We start from the raw sequence: 14880 nt of genomic DNA, 5'->3' as shown, positions 1-14880 counted from the left end.
CGTCATTAGCAACTGGCTATGTTCAAAAAGTATCTACTAATTTTGTGACTTTGGGATTGCCATTTAGCCTTTCAATGTTGGCTTCCTTATCTTCAGATTCAAGTTAAAAATGGCTATTCCACAGGGTCATTGAAAAGGTCAAAAATGAAATAATACCCGAGGAAGAGCTGTGTAAGTTACTGAGTGCTATGTAAATGTAAAGTATCACATTCAACATTAAGGCTCAAAACTTAAAGCAGGATCAGACAGAAACATCATGACAGATATTTGTGAAAAGCTGATACCTGAGAGTAAGATTTTCATGTGCTCGACTATGTGATACTAATATACAGAACACCAGTCATCTCATGGTTCTGAACGTTTAAAAATAAATTTCAGCTTTTGTTCTGGGCCACCGTGTACCTAAATATAGTGCAATGCAATGTGAAAGAAAAAATCCTTTGCATTAAAACTGACACACACAAACGACTAACTTCTTTGCTGATTTATCGAAATACCCCTCACAACTAAGCACCTTAAAGTTGCTAATGATGTCAGTTTGTTCTCTGTTCTCCAAGTCCTTGTGCTCTAAATCCAAATAAAATGGGCAAGTTTTCTGACACCCACTTCCAAGGATATCTACTCTGTACCAGATGCCTTAAATGCATGATTCTCAACAAATCTTCAAGATGCTTTCTTTCATTCCCACGTGTCAGGTATAAATCCAGGGCTCACTGAGATTAGGTAACCTGCTAAAATCTAATAGCTAGGAAATGAGGAGCCTACACTATGACAAGTGCCCTGATCTCTAAACCTTGGACCATTTCTACTATTGCTCTACTCTGCTGTCTTTTCCAGTAAGTTATTTTCAATTGAACATCATGATGGTGATGTTTTACCTCCTGGCTTCCATGACTTACCCATCTATAAGGTCATTTCTGCAAAAGACTAATCTCTTCTGGAATTCCCTTTGAGAGAATCTCTATTAGCATCACCCTCTGAAGCTTAGCATGCACTGCAAGGCAGTCTGAGTCCAACCCTCTCCACCAGGTTTGGAATATACAGATATTTATTGGAGCATGATCCCTGGGGCAAACACAAAGATGGCTATCTTATAATGAGATCTTAAAATTAGCTATCCATTTCTTAGTGTTTCTAAGAAATAGCAGAAGTCACTGAGTTATACCATTTCATACTCAAAACATACTAACATGGCAGTTCTTGTTATGCCATTTTATATATATATTCAACAGACTCAGATGCCATGTGCTAGTCCCAATATTACTCACTTTAAGGAAAGTATTAATTATCATTTTTCACAATATTTCTGCATAGCAAGAAGCTCTGAGTCTAGTGGGTGCAAGTGTTTGCCATGTTCTGTGCCATCTAAGATTGACTAACTAGCTGCTGTTCTTGGCTGGGTCACTCAGTATCTAAGAGTTGGCTGGTGGAAGGCTGGTCTAGAGGAAGGGCAGTGAAGTGATGTGGGCAAAAAGGTATGCCTATAAGGAGGCATAAAAAATTGGAATCATCATGGTAATCCACCATTAGATATTTTAAGCATATCATTAATGTTTGCTAAGTGCTTTTGTAATACTCCTGCAAAAGCAGGTCAACAAAAACCAAGGTCATCTCTATGTTAAGTCTTCAAATTATAAAGATTAATCTGATGGCAAACCCCAGTGTACCCTGCAAAATGTATACCCCCCCTTGTTTCTGGGAGCTTCTAAACCTCACATGGACTGCACCCATAAATCAGTCTTCTAGCCACCATGGAAACGGTGGCTTCCATCATGTTCTTTGTCTCCTTGAAGCAGCTGAAGGATCCTCTCTTTTGCTAGTCTGAGGATATTCCTTCACACATCACCTGGGTCTCCCTCCTGTGCTTCTGAAGATGCCACTCCCATTTATGTCCCTCAGATCATGGGGTCTGCCCAGAGGTAACACACAGGTCCCCCTCCCCTCTGTGGCACCCCTTAACTCCATTCCTGCAAGCTGCTCTGTTTTAGCTTCTCTATTTCTCATCCACTGTGAGAATTCCACAAAAGAAAGAGAAAAAGAAAATAAGTGAATGCCTTCTCAATTCAGCTTCAACAAATGAAAATTATTGATTACGCCAAATCCCACAGCTGCCTTCATGTTAATGGCAGTTCCCTGCTGTCCAGAGACAAAGGTGGACATCTGCTTGACATTTGCATACTAAAGACCCTGTGTTTTTATTTAGTTCATGATTTTTATATAATACATACCATGGAGTGTCCCAGTGTGAAGGTTTAAGCCACCTTGTTTGGGGGACTTTGCAACTGTAGCTCTCGGGACTAAGTCCAGCTTCTGCAACCTCACAATGCTTTACATTGGGCAGATTGACACCACTGCCACTGCCTCAAGCACAGCCCTTTCTGCAGACCCCCAAGTGTTCCTCAGTTTCCCCAAATCATTACCCCAGTTCCCTAGAGGGCCACTTCAGGGGGTCTCCTTGCCCATAGAATCCATCCTGACAGAGAAGTATATCAGACAGAGCCTAGGCAACTGCCAAGGTTTCTACATTTCATGTGAGGATTATCGAAGAACAAGCAACCTGCCAAGAATTCTTCAAGAACTGCAATGTAGATGTTCATCATCTTTCATCCTCCCTCTCTATTGCAGTTGGCAGCCAATGCTCCTCAATGCTTCTCCCCAGCCCCCCATTTATCTTTTCTGCCCCCCTGTCCTCTCCTGTAGCCCCACTCAATATTTCTTCTTTTGTTAATCATGCCTACTGGTCTCCCTGCCTCAATTCTCACCCTTCCTAAGTTGATCTTCTGCACTATAACAACAATAATCTGACTCTAACCAAGACTAGCCATTTAATGTCCTTGTGCAAAATCCTTGCACAAAATCTTTAACTAAGGCAAGGCTTCTCATTGACTTCAGTTAAAAATCCAAACAGCTTACTGAGTCTCTGTCAGTTCCATTTCTCTAGGAAGCAGACTCCAAGTCATAATTAGAAGTAAAGAGATTTATGGAAGGAAATTCCTGTGAGGGGTAAGGGAAAGAGAAAGCAGAACGGTGCTAGCCTAACATCTATGAGGCAAAATTGGAAAGAAAAAGGATTGAGGAGTGTCAGAGGCTGCAGAGCAGCTCTGAGAAAGTCAAGGCCAAGACAAGTAGGGGCCTCCAGTGCAAAGATTGCCCCTCGCAGGAGTCCTGTATCGCGTAGGGATAACCCAGTTCTAGGACCCTCAGCGTGCTCAGGCCCTGGTTTGAAGCATCCCTGGGAGGGTGAAGCTTCAGTGTGAAACCAAAAGTGAGGCAGCTGGGCCTCCCTAGAGGCGCAAGTGGTTGAGCACAGCACTGTAAAGCTATCGCAGCCACCGTAGCACAAGTTTGATCCCCAGCCGGCCAGGGAGGTACACACATGGCCAGCAGTTCTCTCCTGTCTCACCCGCTGCTCCCCTCAGCAGTGTATTTCAGTCAGTCTGCCTGTTCTGCTCCCCGCTCTGTCTCTGGTGAATCCTCTCTCTCAAACACACACACACCCATACCTCTGGCTTTTACCCAAGTACTTAAAAAGAAAAAAAAAAAAAGAAGAAAAAAAAAAAGTGAGGCAGCTGGAGGCTGTCAAATAACTAATACTACTTGCAACTGATTCTGTCTTGGAGAACTGAGTTGTGTCCCCAATTGACTGCCACAAAGCCAAGCAAGGATGTCTGTCATCTGGTGCCTGCTGATGTCCTCAAACCCATTGCTAACAGTTCTGTGATACAGAGGATGGTCCCAGCAATGAAGTAGTTGAAATGGAAGTATATTTTCTATTCCCTTCACCTTCCTATGTGGCTAACTCTTCACCCGATGTCTATTTCTGTTATGTATCTACTTCCCACTACTATACTATGAGTTCCTTAAGGGCAGTGGCCTCATTGTTCAAATATTTCACTCTCTTTTGAAAATCACAAGCCCTTGAACTTGGTGAGAGTTCAATAAATGATGAATGGGTTGACGGAAGGATAAAAAGACATCTTGTAGAATATTCTAAAATCTCAATGTCAGGGAAGATGTTTGGAAGGAACATAGGCCAGCCATTTGCAGGGAAGTCCCTAATATATCTCAGGGAGGTACGAATTTCTGAAACATTGACAGAGATAGGGATCTCCAGTCCTGCTGCTGAACATGTTTCTTAATGTCTAACCTCAATCTCGCCTAATGCTGTTGTTAAGCCTAAGAACCAAATTAAGAATAATGCCAGCAATTCTCTGACAACAACTTATTGCACTCCTTCTAAAGCAAGAAATATATCCATTATCCTTGAAATACAAGTAAATAGCTGACCAGCATAATTGTAGCTGTCTACATAAGTGACAAAATTAAAACAAATGTATGCACCATAGCCTGACAATTAGCTTAGTATGAGTTATCTGGGTTACTTTTATATTTCTGATGTCGGGGCCAATCATCCTTTGTTTCCACAAATGTCTTCTGCCTTCCTTGAAGTCACGAGAGCCAGCCATAGCTAATAATGTGCTAGAAGTCCTGTAAGCAGGCTTAGTGATTACCCATCAGCCATGTTTCTATGCTGGTACCAACAGACATGAGTAAGGTTAGCACAGGGTAATCTTCTTCAGTAAAAGTACACACAGAACCATAACAACTAATTTTGTTCATTGTTCTCTGTAGGCATTAAAGGCTATTTGTGTGGACACTACTTTACCTAGATTCTCATCACTGCCAGTGGACATCAATGGGTGAAATCCATAGGTAGTGAGATGAGCAAAGAGAGTCCAGTGCTGTGGTTGAATATAGTTGTGGACACATGGGAAGTACTATTTGGAAACTTCTAGACTCAGGGAGGACAATTAAAGAGGAGGTATTCAAACTAATGAGATTTTATAAAACGGCCATTTATAATCAAACAAAAGAAACAATAACAAAAACAATATGAAGAAACATATCTAATTTTTGGTTAGAATGGTATCTGTATTATACTTACAGACCATCTGGCTTTCCTATATGATACAAAACAGGAAAGCAGGTTCTGTCTCAACCCTGCTTTTTATAGATCTTCTCTTGTGAGGCGGCTGCCAGAGGCCAGATGAACAAGGCAAATCACAGCTACACAATTAGGCAAGGTGACATCATCAGGAGAGTTTCTTAAGAACTTAAGAAATTGGGGCCTCCCCTGGTGGCACAGTGGTTGAGCGTTGGGCGGCAAGGCTGCCCGCAGACTCTGCAGCACCGGTTTGATCCCTGGCCCCTGGGCGAGGGTCCCACATGGCGCGCAGACCTCTCCTGCCGCCCGCTGCTCCCCTCAGCAGTGTACTTCGTCAGTCTGCCTGTTCTGTTCCCCACTCTGGCTCTGGTGAATTCTCTCACCCTTCTGCACTTCTGACTTTACCCAGTCTTTATATAAATAAATGAATGAATAAATAAAAAAAAGAGGACTCTTAAGACACAATAAAATTGTTTTAAAAAAAAGAACTTAAGAAATTTCAGAATAAATAAAAAGTGGCATTATGGCATTAGAGAGAAAAAAGTACACTAGAACAAGAAGACACTGCATCTTTTCAAAGGGTTTGCTTTGTAATCAAGTAACTACATAATTACCTTACATGAGTTCTTCAGCTCTTTCCTAGATTAAAGCCGTTTGCACATTCACCAGTTTTCATGATGATTCATTTGTTCTTTCTTCCTACCCTCCAGTCTCCTTACATATATTTTTTCTTTAATTTACTTCCTCTATTTCCCTTCAAAATTCCAAAGCTGTTATTTTGAGATTATTAGAAAAACAGAAAATATTGAAAATATCAGAGGTCAAGGATTTTGGGGCTCCAATGGTGGCGCAGCGGTTGAGCACTGGGCTGCGAGGCTGCCCGCAGCCTCTGCAGCATCTGTTCGTTTCCCGGCCGCCAGGTGAGGGGCCCACGAAAAAAAAAAAAAAAAAAAAAAAAAAGAGGTCAAGGATTTTCTCCATGTCAACCAGATAATAAATATGGGAGCAAAGGCTACAAGTCTGGATCCCTGGCTCTAAATTCTTGACAAGTTTAACTTTTTTTTTCTCTTCTAGCAACCATAAGTTGGAATAAGTACCTCATATGCCAGTGAGAAACCTGGCGGAGTTTAGCATATAAAAAACACTAAATAAATAGTCATATCATAAATTAATATATTTCTTGTCATCATTTTCAAGCTACATCCCTGTAGCCAATTTCCCCCAGGAAATAGCAGTGCAAACCCAACTATTTTCGGCTGCTCCTCTATATACATGACATTGCTCATCTTCATTGCAGAATTTGACATAGCGAGTTTTGATCATTCGTCTCTCTGTTTCATGCATTGGACTGTGAGCTTGTGGAAGGGAAGGGCACCATGAATTATAAAATAAACTTTTCTATTACTTAGCTAAGTGATTATCAATGGCCAGTCCCCACCCCCTGACCCATCCCTGGCCACAACTACTCTGAAACTCTCTTCTAATGCTGGTGAGAGTCTCCACTGCAGTTTCTGCAATGGAGCTTAATTGTAAAGTTTAATTGTCTACTTGTAACTCTGCCTCCACTACAAGACTGTGAGTTCCTCAAGACAGAGATCCTGTCATTTTGTATCTATATCCCCAGTGCTGAGATGCAAACAAACAATTACATAGCAGCAAGTTAATTACTGCCATGGAGACCAATGCAAGGGATGAAATCAATACTTACTCATTGAATAAATAAATGAGCAAATGCATGGTAAATTTAGTGCTAAGATGTCAGAATGGGATCTTAGGCACTATTTAGTTGCTCTTCTTCATTTGCAGATAAGGAAAATAAGGCCTAGAAAAGCTACAAAGAGAACATCAAAAAGATTCCACATGTCTGGTCAGTAGCTGAGACCCTCGCCCCTGCGGCAAGCAGAGAGAGAAACCAGGCAGCGGGAACCTACAAGGAAACCCTGCATATTCCAAGTCTGCAGCATCTAACTGAGGGATACAGAGAAGATGGAAAAATCAAAGGTAAAATAAAATGCGTCACTATTGTCAATTTAAGCCAATGTGTATGACTAGAGGAATTCATCCTTTCAGGCTGAGGCAGGTTTTGGCTAAAAGAAAGGCTTGAGGGTTTAAAAGCTTCTCAAATATGTCTTACCTTTTATCAAAACAACAACAAAATCCAAACAACTCCCATGTATACATTTCAACAATGGATTGGAGGTACTGCTTAAATATTGCGCAAACCAGAGAAATGCCAGCAACAAGTCTAGAATGGTTTTCCTAGTTCCTCCTAGGGACTCTTGAGGGTAGAGCACCAAGGGCCAGAAAAACTGATTGCAGAAGCATCCAGTCACTGAGTCCTCATAGAATAAAATTATTATTCTTATTTTACATATAAGAGGTTGGTCACCACACATTTGCTAATGGAGAGCACCAGGATTTGCTTCCAAATATATCTGATTCAAAATCCATACTGTAAGTCATCCCAATAATGTTGAAGACTAAATTAAGCATTCCTTCCTGCCACAAATCCAACTAATGGTTTCTCCCGTGGATGGAAACACCTTCATTGAATCATTCCAGCTTCTGTCTTTTCACTAAGGAAACACTGGTCAATGTTTCGAGTTTGGGTGGGGAGGGGAGGCATTGGGAAGTTGGGACATACAAACATGTAGGGGGAGATTGACTGGGAAGAAAAAGAATGAAAAAGATCCACAAGTTACAGAATAGTCCTTGGCAATTAAAATCCAGCTAATAGTGCATCTTTAATGGAGCAATATTCAATCACTGAAAGAGGGTGATGCCAATGAGAACCCCACTTCAACCTCACGGCAACCTGGGAAAAGAGGGCTACAATATATTCACATTTTATTCCAAGGTAGAAAGAAACTATAGAGAAAGTGCTCCATTAATGTTGCTCAAGCACACTATATAAGCATAGATGTCATCTTCCAAATTTATTTCAATACCTGCAAATTCACAACGATTTCTTCAAAACTTTATATTTGCAAGTGGCCCCCAAGCATAGCAAGGGATAAATACCAGCAGATGATCCTCCACAGATGCAGTAAAAACTGCCTTCAATGTGTCTGAAGAGGGCTCAGCCCAACCATTACAATTCATGGCAAACAGAACAGAGTAGGTCTATAGACACACAGACACGATGTGTACCTCATGCTTTTATCAAATGACGATGACCTGACATTTACAACTTATATTGCTATGCTGCATAAAGACAGAGCTAATGATGGCATTTAGCAAAAACAAAATCTTGGAAGATGTCATCCTATATATTGCACAAAGGAGTTTTTCTCTTCGTTTCAAGTTCACACGGGAATTTCTTATAAACTATAATTTGCATCACCCTGCATAGTCAGGAATAGAACACTTCACTAACATTTCATTATGACATTTCAAAGATGAGGCTTCACTTGTATCCTGCCATACTTCTTTTATCCACATTCTACTTTATTTCAGAGAAAGAAAATTAGGACCAATGATTACCATCTGTAGAAAAGTTGATTTTTGTTGAGTATCACAAAAAATGTTGTCATAATCCACGACCAATAAACAGGTTCCTTGCCATGTAGGGAGTGATTTGTCACTGTGAGGATTCAAGCAAATATTCTAGGCAAACATGGCTCCATGAAGCACCTTCCATAAAGACTTCTCAGTAGGCAGTTTCAACCAGATTCAACGAAAGCCCCATCAATTCTAAGAATGGAAAATCCGAATTATTCTACACTTTCATATTTAACTCGTGCCTGGAGTTACCTGCTAAGAATAATTAGAAAAGAGGATGCAAATCGCGCCTCAGGGAGAATGCTCAGAGAAGGAACCTCAGTTGCCAAACTGCCTTTGAGCCAAAGAATATGCACGAGACCAGGAGACAGGGACAAACCTGAGTGGCAAGGAACTAAGTAAGATATAGTGGAAAAGTGAGGGTCAAATGAAGGAATAAAGTTAGAGAGGTCATCAGTTTTTCAGCAGAAATCATTTTTAAAAATGTATATTTAGGGCTGCCCCGGTGGCGCAGCGGTTGAGCGCTGGGTTGCAAAGCTGCCCGCAGCCTCTGCAGCACCGGTTCGATCCCCGGCTGCTCCCCGGCCACCGGAGGAGGGTCCCGCATGGCACACAGACCTCTCCTGCCGCCCGCTGCTCCCCTCAGCATTGTACTTCGGTCCTTCTGCCTGCTCTGCTCCCCACTCTGGCTCTGGTGAATTCTCTCACCCTCCCGCGCTTCTGACTGTACCCAGTGCTTGTATAAAAAAAATAATTCTTAAAAAAAATGTATATTTATTAGTTCTTACCATGTACCTAAAATTATGCTAAGCACAAGATATTTGCAACGTCATCTAATCCTTGCAATAACTTGGTGAACTAGTTACCATTGGCATCTGGGTCCAGATAAGGAAAATGAGGCTCATCCCATGCTAAACACTCTTAGCAGTGGAGTCAGGCCTCAATTTTAGGTCTGTCTGAACTACAGCCAGCACACAGCACACAGAAGACCTCCCCTAAACAGAACCAGGCTGGCCTTTGCTTCCTCTAACAGAGACGGTGTTGACTGCTGGGTGGAAAGACTGGTCTGGTTTAATAGCAGAGTCACAAGCAAAGGTCCATAGCTGGTGTACGGTAAATGAAGTTGGTCAGGCTTTTTAAGCCATTGGTGTCTGTGGCTATCACCTGCAGCCTTGATCTTGTGCGTGCATGAGGGCAGGGCATGCGTGCCTGATTATGGACACCTAAGCATGGGTGTGTGGGCATGTGCAAGTGTGCACATGCGTGCCTAGGAGGGAGGGGATAAAAGGGTAGCCTCACCCTGGGCAAGGGAGATAAAGTTGCTGTCTCCCTGTCAGATTGTTTGCCCTGCTTACTACTAAAACCTGTAAAAATGATGCCCAGGGTTCCAAAATTCTCTTTCAAATCTCTAGAACTGATGATGCAACTACCTGGCCTGGGATGGCTGCAAAACACTGGTACAGGCTTGTTGGAAAAAAACCAAGGTCACTTACTGGTGAGCAGATCTGAAACAAAGGGATGTTTTATTTTTAAACCTAGAGGCTTTTAAATGTATCCATCCCATCAATAATAAAGCATCATATAACATCACACAAGATTTTAGGTTTCTAGGGTCTCTAGAAAAAGCCAAAGCTCTGGCAGCACTTAGGTCTCCATTGGAGAAGGGGCAGCTGCCTGCTCTGACAGACGTGTGTGCTCCAAGCCACCACAGCATAGCACCTCCATTCTATTCTGCCTCCCTGGTGGGGTCCTGCTAAGGGCCTCTTCCTCCCACGTGGTCCTCTGAGACCTTTGAGTTTGAAATCCAGAGAATAGACCAATAATGCATAGCAATCCTAAAGCATTTCCAGGTGTTCCTGCTTCTTAGTAAAATATCTAGTTATGCTATTTTTACTGTTACACTTCAAAAATTGCTATATGTGGATGTAAAATATATGCAAAATAAAATGCCAGGTTTAGCTCCGGGGGTTTCAAAAAAAGTGATACATTTTTAACACAGCACTTTAAAAATTGTCATCAGCTATTTCAAGGTTCATATATAGTTAAGACAACCCATCCCAGGCAAACCATTCCTTTCACCATCAGTCCTGCCTGCTCCTCTGACCTCATTTGCTGATAGTATAATTTGTCTTACAACCCTACATAAATTTGCTACATAAGTAACTTCCCCCCAAGGCTATTTTCTCATGAACTATGTGAAATAAATTGCTTATTTTTTTCCCCAACTGAGAACAGAGGTCACCATGCCTTCTCGTACAATTTCAACACAGAGCAAGAAGTTCCCTCTGACTTCATTAAGTGAGAACACAAGTTTTTTTCTATCTATACTTTAATGTCACCTTTGCCGGCCATTACCACCCAGTTTAACCAGGGACAGACTTTATCAGCAATCAGAGAGGAGCCTATGAGGGAATACACCAATATCCCCAAGTGATCAACACCTCTGGAGAAGGTAGGGGACTTCGTGCAGTGGAAAGGAAACAGAGAACAGCCCTCTTTATTTTTATTTTTTTTTACTTTTATTTATTTTTTTATTTTAACATTTATCATTTTGTTACATTTTTAGACAATATTTGCTTCCCCCCACCCCCTCAGATTGAGTCCCCCCTAGAATTTCCTTCCCCAAGGCTACAGTCCCCTGGGCTCCACCTTCTTCCCTCTCAACCCCTCCCTCCTCCTCCCCTGCAGTTGTCTCTGGTTTATAATTGTCTGTTTTTGTTTTGTTGTGGTTTGTACTGTTATTATTATTTTTTTACACTGATGTCTTATTTGGTTTCCCTATATTCCTGTTATAAGTGAAACCATCCAATATTTTTCTTTTTCTTTCTGGCTTATTTCACTGAGCATAATTCCTTCTAGCTCCATCCACATCACTGCGAATGGCATGGGTTTATCTTTTTTTGATTGCTGAATAGTATTCCATTGTGTATATGTACCACATCTTCTTGATTCAGTCATCTATTTTCAGGCATTTGGGTTGTTTCCAGGTTTTACCTATTGTAAATAGTGCTGTAATAAACATAGGGGTACAGGTGTTCTTTTGAATCGATGTCTTTGTGTCCTTTGGGTAGATCCCTAGGAGTGGAATTGCCAGGTCATATGGTAGCTCCATTTTTAGTAGACTGAAGAACCTCCAGACAGCTTTCCACAGTGGTTGGACCAGTTTGCACTCCCACCAACAATGCAAGAGAGTTCCTTTTTCACCGCATCCTCACCAACATTTGTTGTTGCTTGTTTTTTGATATGTGCCATTCTCACTGGTATAAGGTGGTATCTCAGTGTGGTTTTGATTTGCATTTCCCTGATGATAAGGGATCTTGAACATTTTTTCATATGCCTGTTGGCCATTTGCATTTCCTCTTTGGAGAAATGTCTTTTGCCCATTTCTTGATTGGATTGTTTATTTTGTTTTTGTTGAGCCCTGTGACTTCTTTGTATATCTTTGTGATCTGTCCCTTATCAGTTGAATGAAGTGCAAAGATTTTTTCCCAGTCAGTGAGGTGTCTCTCTGTTTTGGTAAATGTCTCTTTCGCTGTACAGAAGCTTTTCAGTTTGATGTAATCCCAGGTGTTTATCTTTGCCTTCACTATCACTGCTTTGGGTGATGAGTCTTTTAAGATGTTTTTGAGATGTATGTCTTGTAGTGCTTACCTCTATTTCTTCTATATATTTTATGGTTCTTTTATCCATTTTGAATTGATTTTTGTGCATGGTGAGAAGTAATGGTCCAGTTTAATTTTTTTGCATGTTTCGGTCCAGTTTTCCCAGCACCCTTTATTAAACAAGCTGTCTGTGTTCCATTGCATATTCTTTGCTCCGTTGTCAAAGATTGGTTGTTTATATAAGTGTGGCTTTATTTCTGGGCTCTCTATTCAGTTCTATTGGTCTATGTGTCTGTTTTGGTTCCAATACCAAACTGTTTTAATTGTTATGGCTTTGTAATATAGCTTGAAGTTTGGAAGTGTGATATCTCCTTTCTCCTTTGTTTTCATAAGTAGGGCTTTGACTATCCGTGGTTTTTGTGGTTCCATATGAATTTCATCAGTATTTGTTCTATTTCTTTGAAGAATGTCATTGGGATTTTTATTGGAATAGCATTGAATCTGTATATTGCTTTTGGGAGGATGGCCATTTTAACAATGTTGATTTTTCCAATCCATGAGCAGGGGATGTCTTTCCATTTCTTTGTGTCTTCTTCAATTTCTTTTAACAGTGCCCTCTTTTTAAATCTGATGAAAGGAGACGTACTACAAGGAGTCACTGAGCTGGGTCATCTCACAGCCAAATTGTAAACTGTGTGTGTGTTCTTCTATACTACACCAAGCCTTTTTGTGCACTGGCACATTAAGTTTTGATGGCAATCTTGTGTTGTATATACAAATTCTTTCAATTTGATAAAGAAGAAATTGAGATTTAGAGAAGTTAAATCATCTGCCCAAAGTCACACAGAGATATTAAGTGGTAAGAGGGAAATCTGACCATTCCCGGAGTGACAGAGAAGTGCTCAGTCTTAACCATGCACCTTTCCTGCTTCCATTTACTCTTTGAGACACTTTTTAAAGATAAATGTCACTGATCCAAGGCTGTGGGTATGTAACAAAGGTACTATGAGTGTGAGAGTCTGTGACATCTCCCCTGCTCTCAAGAAACCTCAGAATCTGTACTCACCTTCTTGTCCTAGTCCCTTTTTCCCCCAAACAATAGTTGACTCTTTAGCCCAAGCTGAGTGCAGAGTGTTACAGGGATCCACATCAGGGAGCTGCTGATAATATCGCTATTGTCATTTAACAGAGTCGCGCTGATCCACACAGCCAAGCACCTTCCAATTCCCGTAGGCTACATTTGTGATCCTGGCCACCTTTTTGTGAGGTGAAAATCATTATTATTAATATTTTGCCAGAAAGTTTCGACAGAGAAGTAATTTGCAAGGCCATGACACTTGGGGAAACCACCAACCTTTAGATTCAAAGAAAAATAGTGTTTCATGCAGAAATCACTGGCAGGAGAAAGGCTCATTTTGCCACCTTCTAGCTATTAGTCATTTTGATGATATACTGCTTAAAAAGTATAATGGCCTTTCAATCATGAGTTCAATAGCTTCTGGGTCACAGGTGGGCCGAGTCAGATGATTCGAGTTAACCCCAAATTCCTCATGATGGAATATGCTGGGGCTTCTGACCTGCCTGCCTGCCTCGTTCTCCCTTCTATTTATTCTTTTTTTTCCTTCTTCCTCTCTCCTGCCCTTCATTTCTCTGATGGAATCTCAGTCTTTGCTGGCATGAGCAGTGTAAAGTTACAGAGAAGAGCATGAGTTTGGAATTCAGCTAGGTTCTGATTTAACTCTAAATTTGGCTGAGTACTAGCTAGGGACACTGGTCTTTGAGCCTCTAAACTCTGCTTCTCAAAGTGTAGTTTACACCCAGCAGCATTTGTACCAGCCAGGAACGTAGCACACATGAACCACTTAGGCCCCATCGCAGCACTGAACAAACTGAAAATGAAAATCCTGTCCCCTCTCCAGACCCCAGAATCTCCTAGGTATGGGGCCCAGCAATCTGTAGTTTAACAAGCCATCCAGGTGTTTCTGAAAAACACTCCCTATAAGACGTGCCCTGTGTGATGACACTTCATCAGAGAATCCCTTTTAGAATTAAATAAGATAATATAAGAGAAACACATGCAAAGTGTGTGACAGCCTAAGAGATGCTAAATTCCTGGTAGCATTTAGCAATAGTGGATAGACCCGTAAAGAATGGAAATAGTAAATGCATAACCAACAAGACTGCTGGAACTCCCAGTCCATCATGCATGTAGGCAAATGCCAGCTCACTGTCCTTAGCGCCCAAACTCACTCACAACTCAGATTATCAGAGACACAAGAAAAGCTAGAGTTTCTTTGTTAAGATCTTTTTTTTTTTTTTCCTTGTTGCTCAGTGCCACAAGGCTTCCGGCTCCTAGTGACTAAGTCAAGACTCGCAGTCATCTCTGTGTGTGGCTAGTTATTTTAGTTTTTCAAAATAATAATCCTTCAATTTAAAAAATCTGACTATAACCAGGTGCAAAGAGCCTGGCCAGCAACACCATATCAGAGAATAAAATATACAAATCCACCTGAGGCAGGGCTCATATTTCTACAGCATTCACCAAAAAATGACTTCAAAGAGGAGGACAAGAAAACAATGAGAGAGAAAAGAGCCATTGCAATGTGAGGGGCATGGGAATGGATGAAGTTGCCTATAAAATGAGCACAATCAGAATCTTAAAATATAAATATCAAAAACACTTCCCAAGCCCCTTTATGGCTTGGTAATCTTCAAAAGATTCTCATAATCCTCATCTCAGTGGACTCCCACAAGGGTCTAGAAGGAGAGAAACAGTCTGTCTTAATACTTCACAGAACATAAATCAGAGAGAGGTTATGTGTTCAACCAGGA

This window comes from Talpa occidentalis, unplaced genomic scaffold (genome assembly GCF_014898055.3).
Source record: "Talpa occidentalis isolate TD23 unplaced genomic scaffold, MPIMG_talOcc4v2.1 talOcc4.3, whole genome shotgun sequence".
NCBI lineage: Eukaryota > Metazoa > Chordata > Mammalia > Eulipotyphla > Talpidae > Talpa > Talpa occidentalis.
The sequence above is the reverse complement of the archived record's forward strand: the minus strand, read 5'-3'. Positions refer to the sequence as shown.